Here is a 15,948-nt window from a genome sequence, read left to right as displayed (position 1 = left end):
GGAGAACTTCTGAGGCCCTCAGTCGGAGGGAGTCTGGTTACCCTTCTTTTACAACCAGAGCCTAAAACTTTGCTTGCTCATCTTACAAGCACCGGTCTGGAAAAGGAGATGGCCTGCTACGGAAACTCGCTGGCAAAAGCAATCTGGGAATTCAACTAGCATTTTCGGACTGGTAGGAGGCATTATGGATTCTACGAGGAATGCACCAGCAGGAGTAAGAGGCCGACGAGAAGGGACTGAATTGGTCTGATTCTCGGATCTGTGCCCTCCAGACAGCTCCGAGAGAGCCAGATGGGACAGCAGCACCTCCGATGGGTTCCCGGGAAAGACTGAGGGCGCAGCAGCGAGCCGCCCCCGACCGCACTCGCTCACGACTAGGTGTTTTGGAGCGACAGACGCCCCAACCTGAGACGACGCCCAGCCGCTTTCACATCTGCAGGTCGGCGGGGCCCTCCTCCGAGCCGGGGTGACGTCACTCAAGCGGCGCGGGGGCGTGACGTCATCCGAGCGCGCCTCCCGCGGGGCCGAAGCCCTGAGCGCGGACTGGCAACGGCGTTGCTGTGGAGACGGTGCGCCGGGCCCCGCCCCCGAGACGGGATTGGAGGAAGACAGGTCAGCCGCTTTGGCGCGGAGGCCCCGTGCGGCGCTCGCGGCGCGGGTTCCTATGGCAACCCGGACGCTGTCAAGCGCCCTGGGGGCGGGCGATTCCCGGGAACCCCCAAAGCGAGAGTCAGAGCCCAGAGTGCAATTTGAGAGACTTTTTTCACCTAAGGTAGTAAACATCGGATGTGCCTCTGGCCCGAATAATGTAGAAATTCAAACTGCCCTAGACTGGATCCCGTGCAGGGCTGGAGGCCCCATGAGGCTTAAATTTATCACTGAAGCCGCGTCGGGTGAGAAGCAGAATCTGACCCAGGAGACTTAGCGCCAAGAGTGGCCTAACCTTTTTAGCCTCGGTTTCTCCTCAACGAGATCTTTCCCATAAGCATATAACATATATCATTTCTTCCCAAGAAAACCTTTTGATGACCCTGTAGCTCCCAGCTCACCTGTCTCCTTTTTTTCCGAATATCGAAGCTCCTGAAAAGAATGTCGATATTCGCGTCTCTAGCTCTCTTCCCACTGTACCCTCTCCGGGCACGCTGTTTCTTCTTATCTGCTCTATCAGCAACATTTGAAACAGTTATCACGCTCTCCTGCATCAGACACTTTATTCACTTAGCTGGTGGGACCGTACCCTCGATTTTTTTGCGGCATCCCTGGCTCCTAGTTCCCCACCTCATTTGCTGGTTCCTCCTCTTTGCCCGGACCTCTAAATGTAGCAGTGCCCCCCTGGGACTGGCTCCTTGGCCTTCTCTCTCTTTTCACTTAATATCTTAAGTGATTTCATTTAGTTTCATGACTTTAAAGACCGTCCCTTTTGGCTGATGAGAGCCTGGTCCTCTCCCCTGAACCTCCATACTTGGATATACAACTACCTAGTTAGCATCAAAATTTGAATGCCTAGTAGGCAAGCTCAAACTCATATTTAGAGCGAAATTCCTGAGCTTTCCCACCCAAAGCTGCTCTGCCTGTGTTCTTTGTAACACAGCTTCTCAGGCTCCAAACCTTGAGTACTCCTTCACCCCACATTCAACCTGTCCTATTGGTAAATACTATTGGCTTTTTCTTCAAAAAGACTGACACCATCTTGGACCAAGCCCCCATCATCATGTTATTGTAATGGCCTCCTCACTGACCTCCTAGATTCAGCCTTCCGCCCTCTCCTCCTCAGCCTGGGTTCCCATGACAGCCTGAGTAAGTCTGTTAAAAGTCACATCACGGGGCTCCTCTGTGAAGACCTTCCAAAGACTCCCTTCTCGCTGAGGGAAAGGCAAAGTTTAACCATGGCCAGAAATGTCCTGTACCACCAGGTTCCTGGAACCTGGCTGAACCCCTCTCCTGATTGTGACTCCATTGCTCTCTTTACTCCAGCCACATGGGTCATTTTCCAGGCTTATTTGTTTCTGGGACACTGAACTTGCTTTTACCTCTGCAAGGAACTTGTCCTCAGATATCCCCAGGGCTCCCTCTCTCACCTCCTTCAAGGCTTGGCTCAAACATTCCTTACTCAGAAAGCCCTTCTCTAACCTCCTGGTTTTAAACGACTGGTCTGACTCCCCAGTCCCTCATTCTCACCGGGCTCCGTTGCATTTATTGCCTTCCAATATACCATATAATTTAGTTAACTCATTTGATGTCCTGCTCCATGGGAAGGCAGCGATCTTGTCTCTCTTGTCATTGCTGGGTTCTCACTTCCTAGACAGAAAGAAGCTGGCATGTGAGAGGTGCTCAGTAAGTGTCTATTGAGTGAATAGATACATTTCAAAATTGGACAGTTAGGGACTGAGGAAAAGAGGAATGTAGTGGAGGAAACTGACAAACCCTACCTCAGCCAGGTGATTAAGATTCAAAAAAAAAATTTTTTTTAAATCAGAATGTCACGTAGTGGTTAAGAGCCAGAGCTATAGGGGGGTTGGGGTTGTGACCTTTAGGAAAATTAACCTTTCTGAGCCTCAATATCCTCCTTTTTAATGTTGGCAAAACAATACTTCGGTTTCACCCAACAATGTGGAACCCCTCCTACATGAGCAGCGAGCACTGTGCTCGTGGCTGAAACATGCTGGAGAACCTGATTGCACAGGTGTCCTTGCTCCCCTGGAGTCCGGATCCTGAGGAAGGTGTACAGACAGTAGCCATATAATCATCCAAATAATGATTATTCACAAAGTGTGACAAGTGTGAAGGTGGAAAGCCATCTAGTGCTGAAGCAGGGGAGGGGTGGGGAAGAGCACCCCCGAGGGAATGACTTCTTAATTGTATTAGTCAGCTCAGGCTGCTATAACAAAACACCACGGGCTAGAGGGCTTAACCAACTATATCCCGAGTCCTGGGAGGTAGAAGTCCAAGATCAAGGTGTCGGCAAGTCAGATTGGATTAGGGCCCACCCTAATGGCCTCATTTAAACACAGTCACCTCACTAAAGGTCCGGTCTCCAAATATAGTCACATTCTGAGGTGCTGGGGGGGGGGGGGGCACATGAATTGGGGGGAGGGGAAGCACAATTCATCTCAGGGCATTGATTAAGACCCAAAGGATGCACAGGAAGGAGAGAGGGGACAACGGGAAACTTCCAGGCAGAGGAAAGAATCTGTGTAGAAACTCTATGGCTGGAAGGAGTGTGACGAGTTGGAAGAAATGGCGGGCCCCGTGTGGCTTGAGCTCAGAGTGAGGGGTCTTGGTAGGAGACACACTGGGCGCGAGCAGAATGTGCAGGGCGCTGAAGGCCACGAGGTCTGTTACTGGTGACGTGATGAATTGTCTTATGAAAGGATCACTCTGACCACCAGTGTGTTGGAGGAAGGCGACTCCCAGCTCCAGAGCCTTGTGACTTCCGGTGAGCATCTCTGACTTCCGGTGAGCATCTGGCACTTACGGCTCAGTAAAGAATTAACGAGGAGTATTTTGGGGGGTGCCTCGGCGGCTCAGTCGGTGGCTCTTGATTTCAGCTCAGTCGTGGGCTTGAGGTTTGTGAGTTCGAGCCCCATATTGGGCTCTGCATCGACAGCACAGAGCCTACTTGGGATCCTCTCTCCCTCTCTCTCTATTCCTCCCCCTCTCTTTCTCTCTCCCTGAAAATACATTTTTTTAAATTTATTTTGAAAGAGAGAGCATGAACAGGGTGAGGGAGGGGCAGAGGGAGAGGGAGAGAGAGGATCTGAAGTGGGCTCCATGCTGACAGCAGAGAGCCCGAGGTGGGGCTCAAACCCACAAACCATAAGATCATGACCTGAGCTGAAAACAAGAGTCAGGTGCTTAATGGAGCCACTCAGGTGTCCCTAAAGTTTATTTAGTTTTAAGTAATCTCTACACTCAACATGGGGCTCGAACCCATGACCCCAGGATCAAGAGTCACATGCCCTACTGAGTGCCCCTCACATTGAAAGTTTCAGATGAGGGGCGCCTGGGTGGCTCAGTCGGTTAAGCAGCTGACTTCGGCTCAGGTCATGATCTCGCGGTCCGTGAGTTCGAGCCCCGCGTCGGGCTCTGTGCTGACCGCTCAGAGCCTGGAGCCTGTTTCAGATTCTGTGTCTCCCTCTCTCTGACCCTCCCCCGTTCATGCTCTGTCTCTGTCTCAAAAATAAATAAACGTTAAAAAAAATTAAAAAAAAAAGATTTGGGGTGAAGGGGATGGTCAGGCTCTCGGTAAGAGTGGCATTAGAGGGATGGCAAGAGGGTTTCTCACTTTATTTCTAGAATTCGGTGTCAGGAAGCAGAAGCTAGTGTGACCACCCACCCACCTTCAAGCTGAGTGGTGACTCCACCCTTTGATGATTTAATGCAGCAAAGACCCCCCCTGCCTCTTTGCACTGGAAGGAACCAAGGCAAGCATTTCATCCCAATGGCTAAAAAGCAATGACTACCCTCTTCGACACCCTGGACAGAGGGCCATCTGCCAGTGATGGGGAATGTACGAGGCAGCCGGCCCATCCTAATTTTTAACAGAATTAATTGTTAGGATCCACTGTATACTATGAAGCCACATCTGTCTCTCATAAGTCCTGGCCTGGCCTTCGGGAGCCACAAGGACCCCCATTCTTCCTCCTTCGGCACCAAGGGTTTGACAATACCTGTGTGGCACCCTTCGGAGGCACCAAGACTTCTGCTCCCAAACGGATCACGCCCCTCCAAAATTGTTCCCAACGGTGCTCTTATGAATATTCCTGTCCATAAACCTTTGCATACCTGTCTTTGGTTACATTTCTGCCAACCAAGCTGTTGGGCCAAATGGTACATTCTGTAGCTTTTGCTGTAGATTTCCAGATCAGTTTCCAGCAAGGGTGCTTTTGTCTACACGCCCACAAGTGGTTTACGAGAGAGAACCTCTTTCCCCACACCCTAGCCACCAAATTGGGGAATTTTAATTCTTTTAATCACTGCCAATCTGATAAAAAGAAAATGATTATCTCATGGTTGCTTCAATTTGCATCTCTTTGGTTATGGGTGAGGTTGGACATGTTTTCCAACCACATCCTATACTTTTGCAATCTAGTTTTGGAGCTAAATGCAGGCCCTTACAAGTATTCCAGTTAAATTTTATCTTGTTGGATTCCACCAATCATTCTTTCCTGGTGAGATAATTTGGATCCTGATTCTGTAATTCCAACATGTTGGCCTTCCCTCCCAGTCTTGTGCTATTTGCACAGTTGATAAGCAGTTATCTTTGGCTTCATCCAAGTTGTTGATAGAATGTTGAGGGGTTTAGGGCCAAGGACAGAACTGTTTGGCAAGCCGCTAGAGAGAGCCCTGGGAGGACACCGTCCCATCGGCTGGTAAGATGCCACCTCCCATGCCCAGGAGCCACCGGCAGTGGATGGACCCCTCACCTGGGACACAAGGCCAGGAACAGATTCCAAGCCTGGACGCTAATTAGCTGTGTGGCCTGAAGCAAGTGGCGTCACCTAAGGGGCACCCTGGGGGCTCACTTGATTAAGCGTCTGACTCTTGATTTCGGCTCGGGTCATGATCTCATGGTTTGTAGGATCGAGCCCCACATCGGGCTCTGCGCTGACAGTGCAAAGCCTGCTTGGGATCCTCTCTCCCTTCTCTCTCTCTCTGCCCCTCCGCTGCTTGTGCACGCGCCTGCTCTCGCAAACTAAATAAACTTAAAAAAATAAATTTTAAAGACTGGTGTCATCAAGGTGGCACATGATTATCTAATGGCCCTTCAAGCTCTAGCAGCCTTTTTGTCACTATTTTGTCCACAAGAGGGTTTTTTTTAATGATTATTTTTGAGAGAGAGAGAGAGAGTGAGCAGGGCAGAGAGAGAGGGGACAGAGGATCTGAAGCGGGCTCCGTGCTGACGGCAGAGAGCCCGATGCAGAATTCACGAACGTGAGATCATGACCTGAGCCAAAGTCGGACGCTTAACTGACTGAGCCACCCAGGTGCTCCTCCATAAGTTTCTCGAGACACTGAAACGATGGTCAGAAGTCATTGCACTGTGGCAAAGTGCTCACCCGATTCACCAACCTAGTGAGAAACATTCCCTCAATAGTCAATATTGACCCTTATGATCACCCTTTCTAAATGCTGGGCAAACATTCCTTTGATTATCTGCTCTAAAATTTTGTATTTTGCCCATCATCAAAACTAAGCTCACAGGCCTTCAGTTTATCCAGTTTTTTTCCCCCTCCCTCCATGATTTCTCAAAGTACCCTGAGACAGCAGGGGCGCCTGGGTGGCCTAGTCGGTTGAGTGTCCAACTCTTGATCTCGGCTCAGGTCATGATCTCACAGTTCATGAGTTCGAAACCCGAGTCGGGCTCTGTCAACCAAGAGTGCTGACAGCGTGGAGCCTGCTTGGGATCCTGCCTCCCCTCCCTCTCTCTCTGCCCCTACCCTCCTCGTGCTCTCTTTCAAAATAAGTAAATAAACTTTTTTTAAAAAATACCCTGGGAAAGCAGAAGCGCTCGCTGCCCCAGCTTGTCAGATCTGTCACCCTGGTCCAGTTTTCTTTCATATCGCGAAGGAGCGAGTCCCTGGGACTGCCTCCTCCCCTCCCAGCTCGGACAGAGGGCCCAGGGTATTGGGAGCAGGGTTAATAAACAGCTGGGACAGCATTCAGAGGAAACGGTTTGAATGGCTTCGTTTGAGGAGGGCCTTCGTGAGACTGAAAAATGCCAACCACTCTCATCATTAGGGGAAGAAACAGCTCCGTGGGCCTGTGCGAGGGACCTCCGGCTATCCAGCTCGGGGCCGAATGCAGAAAATAAGCATCAGCAGAACTGTCTACAAACGAAATGATGACACCCCTTTGTTTGACTTACTTCAAAATCAAAAATCAGACAAGACTATTCCGAGAAAGAAACGCTAAACATTAACCCCGTGTAACCAACATAAGGGACAAAGTGAATCAGTCATAATTCTGGTCACTTGGCTTCTGATTGCCACTGGACCTGGGATGCAGTTAATTGACTTACCCCTCGTAAATGTACCCCTAAATTACCTACAACTATGGCCATCCGGTGTTTTCTGTGCTGGCTCATTCAGGCTAGTAATAAACAGTGAACAGTGATAACAAGGGCAGAGAGGATACTTAACCTCTTCTGGGAACCAGGCGCTGTTGTAAGTGCTTTGCATGAACTAACCCTTCCATCCCCACAGCTCCCCTGGAGGGAGGTGCTGTTTTCACTCCGTTTTTCACAGATGGTGAGATGGAGGCGCAGAAGCGAGTTGAAGTGACCTGCCCAAGGTCACCCACCTTGTCAGGGGCAGAGCCAAGGCGGGGAACTCAGACAGCCTGGCTCCTCCCCCATCCGCCTCCGCTGCCTCTGCAAGGAAATGAGGAAAAGGAAGGAACCGCCGTCCGGAATCATTTCTCCCCCAGATCGTGAACTAAAACTGCTTTGCAAACGGTGGTCTCAACGACCATGGGGGTCGCAAACCCCCCCGCTTTCAACGGCGGGAAAAGGAAAGCGCAAGGCGGAAAGGGGGTCGGGGGCATGGTCAAGAGCATGGAGAGCCTGTAGCCTGGGCGCACAGACTGTCGCCACAGTGAGTGCCTGCGACCCCGAAGTGGCACGTGCCGACACCGGACCGAGACTGTAGCCACGCCCACTTCATGAAGCCGGACCTGCGCAGCCCCCATCCGGTCCTCCAGTAACGGGATTACGAGACCCAGTGCGGTAACCGCTGGCGCACGCGTGCTGCCGCAGCCCCGGCCAACCCCCCCGCCCCCACCAGCTCCCAGTATTGTCTTCCGGTTGCTAGACGACGCCGCTTTCCAGTACATTATTCGGAATATAAAAACTAAAATGTAAGTAAAGCATTTTAATACAGATCATTTCAACCGCAACGAGGCAATTGGCCCCTGATTAAATTGGCGAGGAAAGGTAATGAACTCATTCCGATCGACATATTTAGGGACCCTCTTGCCAAATCCAATTGGCAGCTTCATAATTATGGAAACATCCATGTTATTTCCACTCAACCGGGGCTAGGCCTGCCGGTATCTGATTCAATGTTTACTTCGTGAATGAGGTCAGTCCCCGGCACAGCTGGGGTTTTAGCCAAGGAACCAGAGCTGCTCGTCAGCAGACAGCGTTCCCACTAGAATCTGACCATCGTTGTCTGGGCTTCCAGGATAACCTGGGTGAGCCGCGCTCTCTGGCATTTCTGGGGCCTGGCTCTTCTCCCTGCTCCGCTAGTGGTTCCCGGGGAATCAGTCAGAGCCCGGGCTGCGGCCTGGGCATGATGAGATCACGTCCAAGTTTCCCACAGCCCAGCAATTCGCTCTGACTTGCCCCCCACGTATTGCAACATCTCGACCCTTCCGAGCTTCAGACCTGCCAGGAAACGGGGTAGGGTTTTGTTTGTTTGTTTGTTTGTTTGGGGGTTTTGTTTGTTGTTTTCTGTTTTTTGGGGTTTTTTTAAGTATTTATTCGAGGATGGCTCCATTTGTGGGGTGCGAGAGTGACTCAGAGTGCCTTGCGAGCCACCTCCAAAGGGAACTATGTCCCACAGGCCGGCGCGTCCTCTGCGCCAACTCCCCACCCTGGTAAAAACAAAAACAAAAGCTCACGAGGGCTCCAAACACCCGCGTGAAGAACACACGCTTATGGAGTGGTGATCTCCAAGTGCCCGCAAGCTGCCGGGAAGGCCCCTGAGGGCAGAAAGGAAAGCGAGTTCTGCGCTGTTGCGTGGGGCAGAGAAGAAGCGTGTGCTCGACGTCTCGAGAGGCTCCTTCGCAGCCTGGCAGCGATTTCTTGATCTTAGAGCGTAAGGTCCTAGGAAGCTTAGAGATGGTGATTTGGATTGGATCCCCACATAATCGTGGGCATCATATACCAGAACAGTTTTGCCTAGCAAGATCGGGGAGGGCGGGGGGTGTGGGCGGGCACACCAAGAGATGGTTTGGGAACTGGATAGATACAAAGGCAGATTCGATAAAGACGCTTCCTCTTTCTCGACGTTGACAAAGCAGGGGATGTGTCACACGGGCACCTTCGCATCTCCTAACGGCGGGGCCGACGGCTGCTGACGCAGACAGAAGAGAAACTCGGGGGAGATACCGTCCCAGATGTAAAGGGGTGAACTCTCTCTTCCTCTGACCTCGACAGAAGTCCGAGGAGGAAGACTCCACTCTCTCTTATCTAAAGGGTGAGTCCGGCTGCCACGAGAGATTTCGAAACCTCTCTCCCCACACAGGGGTGGACATCCCCACGGGGTCCAGAGAGCCCGCCCGAGTGCAGTTCAGGTCGCTTCTCTTACACGCTCTCCTCAAGCGCACAACCTGTCCCAGACCCGAGATGCTCCCATCACCTACCCAATCCCCCCCCCCCACCCCCACCTTCTGGGGCTTGCCTTCAACTTGTTTCATCCCTCGCTGTCACAGTTGTCACCTTACCACCTGCACGACTTTTCCCTTGAATCTCCTTCTGGCCGGTTTGGAAGATGGGGCCCTAAACGAAGTTCACGCCTTCCCTCTCTCCCGGCCCGTGGTCTGTGCTCCTCGGCTGCAGCCACGCTGGCTGAACGCACCAGGCGCACGTCCGCCTCAGGGCCTTGGCGCGTGCTGTTCCCCCCACCACGAGCGCTCTGTGTCACCCACATGGCTCCCTCACTCCCTTCCTCGGGGTCTTTACCCACACGCCCACTCATCAGTGAGCTGTCCCCCACCACTCTCTGCCGAGCTCCCGCCCACGCGTGGTTTCCCACAAGCTTATCCCAAACGGCACAGCCCCCTTGTCTCCTTCCTTATCTGCCTCGCCCACTGGAATGCCAACTTCACGCGGGCAGGGACTTCTGACTCTCTCTGTCCTCTGTCACAGCCCGGTGCCCACAGCGGCGCTCAGCGTATCCAGGCCGCGAGGGTTACTGGGCATTCGCGGCTCGCCTGCGACTGAGGAATTCTATGTTCCTCAAGCTGAAGGCCGCTCCGTGCCTCCTGGGCCCTCAGAGAGATCAGAGGAGTTGGGCCAAGGCCTCCCTCCCTCCCTCCTCCTCCTCACCGCCCTTTTGAGGCTGTATATTCTGCTTCCCCGACAGACACAGGAAAGTGGGGTCGTTCTAGAGGGAGACGGAGCCTTCCCCGATTTAGGAACACAGGTGTTTGTCTCTAGGAGCTCCTAGGAGGAAATTCATCTGAAATGTGCTCACCCTCCCTGGTGGGGAACAGGGCTGTGGGCGAGGCAGCCCATGCGGGCAGGCGGCCCTTACACAGGCTTTCCAGAAAGAGCTGGAAAGCAGATACCCGAGCCACAGGAAAAAGAATGACCTCTTGCAGCCAAGAGCCTGACTGGAAAGTCCGCGTAAAGGACACCTGGAGGAAGTGGGGGGCTCCATCACCTCCTCCGCCCGCCCACCCGTAACCCTTTCTTCCTCACTCTGCCGTCCCGCCCATCCGCCTTCCCGGAGGCTCACCCCATCTTTGCCGTTCGAAAGCTCACTGGGTTCTCCCAACACATCAGAGCTTTTTTTTTTTTCTTTTCCCTTTTTCTTTTCTTTTCTTTTCTTTTTTTTTTCATCTTGTTTGAAAAGCCTTTTGTGAGGTTGGGAGTGACCCAAAAGTCGCCTCTCTATTCCTGTCTGAGGAGAGAGTATTTCCAGATCGGAGGCGCGGTCTGCAGGGCCCGGGCCAGGCGTCCATGAATACCGGATTATGCCTCCTACCCCAGTCTCCTAAGCGTGTGCCAGCCACAGTTCCAGAATGAACCATAAGCGGAGAAAAAAAAAAAATTTGTGAATCAAGAGGTTTATTATTTTCTCCCAGTAAGGATTTTGAAACCCAGATTTCCACATTTTTAAGGGTTTGATGTCATAAAATTCCCATGTATGATTACATTTTAAAAAACAGAGTCATTGTGTGTGTGTGTGTGTGTGTGTGTGTGTGTGTGTGTTGGAACGTAAGAGGTTTAGCATACAACTCAGAAAATGAATTCCTAAACCCAGAGTTTGAAAGGCACAGACACAACGGGCCATCGAGCTGGGCATCTGCTACAACGAATCCATGGGATGTTAAGTCTGTTGTCCTGGAACCATCTGGAAATTAAATGTTAGTCTTCTGAAAACAACCGGGACCTCCGAATGTTGTTGTTACTCTGAGTGCAGTGTAAGCAGGTTTCTATTTAAAACTTTCACACCTGCTACTTGAATATTTCTTGTTTTCCGAAGGGTACCCTCTATACCTCTTGGATTCTTTCCCACTTTCCCTTTTCCATGTTAGTTTGGTTTAATCCCACCTGCTGGCACGAAGGGAAAGATATTTATAAACATCATCTATAGGGGTGCCTGGGTGGCTCAATCAGTTAAGCATCCGACTTTGGCTCAGGTTATGATCTCTCATGGTCCGTGAGTTCAAGCCCCGTGTTGGGCTCTGTGCTGACGGCTCAGATCCTGGAGCCTGCTTTGGATTCTGCCTCCCCCTCTCTCTGCCCCTCCCCTGCTTGCACTCTGTCCCTCAAAAGTAAGTCGATATTTTAAAATTCTATATATAAAAAAAAGTCTTCTGTAAAAGGAGCTGGGGAGTTGTGTGGTCTTTCACCTTTGCTGCTGCAACCAGACTTAGGTGGAGACCAGACAGTCCTCCAGCAGTGAGGGGTGGAGAGGGCCTGGGAGATGGGGAGGAAAGAGTGTGTCCCTGCCTTTCTGTTAAAGAGAAGGCAAGACATTGCCCAACACAGTTACACCTTAGCAGACTACTCTAGCAAGGCCCTTGGATGCCCCCTTGGGTCCCAGGGTGCCTAATCTAAATAAACTCCAGATCTGTCAACACTGGCTTGGGGCCGGGAAATCAGACCAGCCCTCAGTCTTTCTTATGGTCTAGATTGTCTAGATCCAAAGTCCTCCTAGTCCTAATTATGGACTGAGAAGCAGTGAAGCCCAGACACTCCAGGGACTGTGGATTTTGTTCCTCTGTGTATTTCCCGAATTGTGTAAAACTTCTCACTTCGGGTCTTCGGAGGGCCCTCCTCCCTGTTCCCTCCTCCTCCTCCTCTCCTCTCCTCTTGGGCACCGCCAGCGTTGAGGGCAGGAGCAGCCCAGGGTGACGGCGGCGGGGACAGAAGCGTGCTGGGGCAGACCCGCCGTGCCCATGAACAAGACAGCACTGTGTACAGAGGCTTTTCAAGGCGGTTTCGCAGATACAGGGATGTTGGACAGCGAGGAACAGAGAAATTCCAGAGATTTTTCACGTGCAAGCGGATATTTCCTTTGAGAGTTTCTAGACTAAATAATACTCCTTGTGTCTAAGGGATGGTGGATACTGCTGACCTGGCAATGTTCTCTGTGCGCGGGGAGAGGCAGAGGAAAGTGAAGTTGCCTGAGTAAATGTCTTTACTTAGACGAATATTGGGGCTGTTCTCCCTCTGCCTGACGCGACATCCATTTCAAATATGGAGGAAGAACCTGTTGGCAGATCTCGGGAATAAAACGGGCCGGGCTTCTAAGAGTAAATATACCCGGGGCTCTCTAGTCACCATTTTCACATGCCCCAGCCTCTGACAACCACCAATCCTTTTACCACCTCCGTAATTTTGCCTTTTCCAGAATGTTCTCTAATTCAGATCACGTCGTGTGTCGCCTTTTGAGGTCGGCTTATTTCACTTAGTATTAGGCATCTGAGTTTCCCCCATGTCTTTGCAGGGCTTGATAGCTCATCAGCTTTGAGTACTAAATAACATCCCATCATCTGGATGTAGCCATGTTCATATGTATTTAATACCAGGCTGTCTAATGGGGGCGATATTATTTATTAATAACTGGCATTATAATAAAATCTACGATATGACGAAAGCAGGACTTAGCTTAAATAGAACCACCTCTGTATCAGCCCTATTAATAGGAAGGCTGTTATTATTATCTTTCTGGTTGAAGTAAGTAAACGGAGACCCGGAGAGAAGCTGTCTTACACGTGGCAGATAGGTCAGTGAGGGGACAGACCTATAAAGGGACCGAAGAGTCTAGAATCCCAGCCATTTGCTCTATGACAGATCAGAGCATATTGTACTGGGTTGTGTTTATGTTTTAAGTTTATATGGTGGGGGGGGGAGGGGGGGGCGGACACCTGTTCCCAGCTCCTCAGGCTGACATGCAAAGGGGATCTGTAGGGGTGTGCTCCTTGCTTCTCTCCCTCCCCCCAACCCCATACACCCCTCCTCCCCCCTGTTCCTCTCCCAAGGGAGGCGGAGCTACGTTCCCACTCAGGCGGATGGGGAAGAACGGCACATGCGAGTATCCCCCTCGCTCCTCCCCGGGATCTCCTGGCTGCAGAGAAAGTGCCAGGCAGTGGCACCGCGGGACAGGAGGCATCGGCACGTCTGCGTCAGGAGTGCGACGTTAGCAAGGCCACTTGCCCACAGACCTCATGACACCGGCATCCACATCTCCATTTTCTCCGACGCCTGCACCTCATTGCTGATCCTGATTTCAGTGGGGAGGATGCCCCCCCCCCAAAAAAAAACGTAATAATGTCATCACGGATAGATTTTAAAAGGCTCTCATCACGTTATCATCCAGATCCTTTCCGGCAGCAAAGTGTCTCTACCATCATGGAGTCCGGTAACTTTGAGGCTATTGTAGGCCTGAAAGATAATATTGAGTAAACCGAAGTAGTAACTTAACGTTGAAAGCACCAGCCGGAGCGTGTAGCCAGCCGGCTTCCAGGGAATCCCATGATCCCCCAGAGAAATCGGACCGAAAAACGAATTTTAGACCAGAAATTCTACTTGCAGCCTGTCCAACAATTCTATCTAGAAAGGTCTGCTCAGAAGGGCGCCCGGGTGGCTCATTCGGTTAAGCGTCAGACTTCGGCTCAGGTCGTCTCATGGCTGGTGAGTTGGAGCCCGGCCTCGGGCTCTGTACTGATGGCTCAGAGCCTGGAGCCTGCTTCGCATTCTGTGGCTCCCTCTCTCGCTGACCCTCCCCTGCTTGCATTCTGTCTCTCTCAAAAGTAAATAAACATTAAAAATTTAAAAGCAATTTTAAAAAATTTAGAAAGGTCTACACAGATACATAGAACCAATTTCAGACTAAAACAAGTATTAAGAAAATATTTCTATAATAAAGTAAAAATAAAATAATAAAAACAAAGAGTAAGGCTATCTCCCATTTTTTGTCAGGTGTTCCAAAGAACCTCGCTCTTCTCTCTTAATGGCTTGATACACATTTTCACACCTCGAAGTCCGTTCCCGCTACATCCAGGTCACTGTGCAACATCCGAATTTTCCGGAGCCAAGGTCGAAACACCACAACTTACTACTACGGATGGCGAGAGTCAAAAGCGTAACGTCCATGTGTCTGACTCCACTGGGACTGTACAGGAATCAGGACAGAATCTAATTTGCCCACGTCCAATGCCTTATCTACGTGGCATCATTCGTGAGAACCCATTAATATCTGATAATGAGGAGGAGTGGGGGGGGAGGATGCGGAAGGTTCCCCTGAGCACAGTCACCACCTCAGGTGGGGTGAGCTGCTCAGGGAGACAGATGCAGACTGTCACCCTGACTGACGCGTTGGCTTTCCCAGCCCCCTCCACCCCCCCCCGCCTTGCCCATCTCCACTAATGCTGCCTTGGCCCAGTCCTACCGATGCACGCATCGGGGGGGTGTCTTCCAGAGGCCGTCTGGAAAGGCTTTGCTTTTCTTCTGAAAAAGACTGGCAATGCCCGTCGCCTTTTTCCTTCCTCCACCTGATTCTGTGAGGTGAACAACCACCTCCGTAAAGCCTCTAGTACCCTAGCGCACAAAGGCTCTCTCGCTGCCAGCCTTCTCTCCCCCGGGGGTAACAGTGGCAATCGAAGAACACTGGAAACCCTTGGAACATAATTAAGCGAAAGAAGACAGACTGTATTATTACAACTAACTGCTGGCCCACTACCCTCAGCTACTCCAAAGGGAACAGGATGTTAAGAAATGATTCTGTCTCTGGAGTGCCTGGGTGGCTCAGTCGGTTAAGCGTCCAACTCTTGATTTCGGCTCAGGTCGTGGGCTCCCAATTCGAGAGTTCGAGCACCATATTGGGTTCTGCGCTGGCAGCATGGAGCCTGCTTGGGATTCTCCTCCCCCCTACTCCCTGCACCTCCCCGCTGGTGCTCTCTCTGTGTCTCTCAAAATAAATAGACGACCTTTAAATATAGATGTAGATATAGGTATAGATATAGATTTAAATAGATATATACTTAAATAGATATATATTTATATCTATTATATTTATATTATATATCTATATATCTATTTATATCTATATATATTTATATATATCTATTTAAGTATATATCTATTTAAGTATATATATCTATATCTATATATCTATATCTATATCTATATCTATATCTATATCTATATAATCATTGTTTCAATTGTGGGGAAGGTCCTAACACAGAGAACTGACAGGTGCCAATACCCCCACGTTCCAAAGTCAGGCCTCTCAGCGGGGCCTGCAAAGAGCTGAGAACCTCTGACCACCCACAGGTGGGAGGGTGGCGAGAAATCAGAGAGACGATGTTTTCGGAGGAGCCGTTGGGTGCTTGGCACCTTCCCTCCCCTTCCCCCGAGCCCCACGAGAGAGGGGGGCGGGGAACCTGGTGAGAAGGGCCTCGAGGGGGCCGACACGCATGCCCAGCAGCGCGGGGGACGGGACAGTGATGTCTGCTGCACGCCCGAGAAATCTTGATGACAAGAAGGCTCAAATCAGAACAAGGAGAGGTGGCTGCTCGATCGGGTGCAGAGCCCCTGGCCCCGGTTTTCCCACAGACCGGACGCAGCCCGTGAGACAGGGCTGGCCCCAAGGGCTGCCAGGAGAAGGGCTGAGAGAAGATGCTAAGGCACTAGCGAGGATGTCCTTGTCCCCTCGGGAGCCACAGCTGAGCAATCCCCCAGCCTATGGGGACTCACCAAGGAACCCAAAA

General features: G+C 51.1%; 1 long non-coding RNA gene across 2 annotated transcripts; it reads left to right on the top strand.

Moving 5' to 3' along the window:
• Positions 1 to 7,780: 7,780 nt before the first annotated feature.
• On the top strand, positions 7,781 to 15,093 carry LOC132672825 (uncharacterized). 2 transcript variants are annotated; one of them, XR_013557721.2, is made up of 3 exons: positions 7,781 to 7,857; positions 9,022 to 9,200; positions 14,159 to 15,093. It is a non-coding gene; the product is annotated as an uncharacterized LOC132672825 (long non-coding RNA). The 2 variants fall into 2 exon arrangements; XR_009607714.3 differs by lacking the exon at positions 14,159 to 15,093 and adding an exon at positions 10,581 to 11,489.
• Positions 15,094 to 15,948: the final 855 nt, after the last annotated feature.

Source organism: Panthera onca, chromosome C1 (genome assembly GCF_046562875.1).
Source record: "Panthera onca isolate mPanOnc1 chromosome C1, mPanOnc1 haplotype 2, whole genome shotgun sequence".
Lineage (NCBI taxonomy): Eukaryota > Metazoa > Chordata > Mammalia > Carnivora > Felidae > Panthera > Panthera onca.
This window is presented reverse-complemented; position numbering and strand designations above follow the sequence as displayed.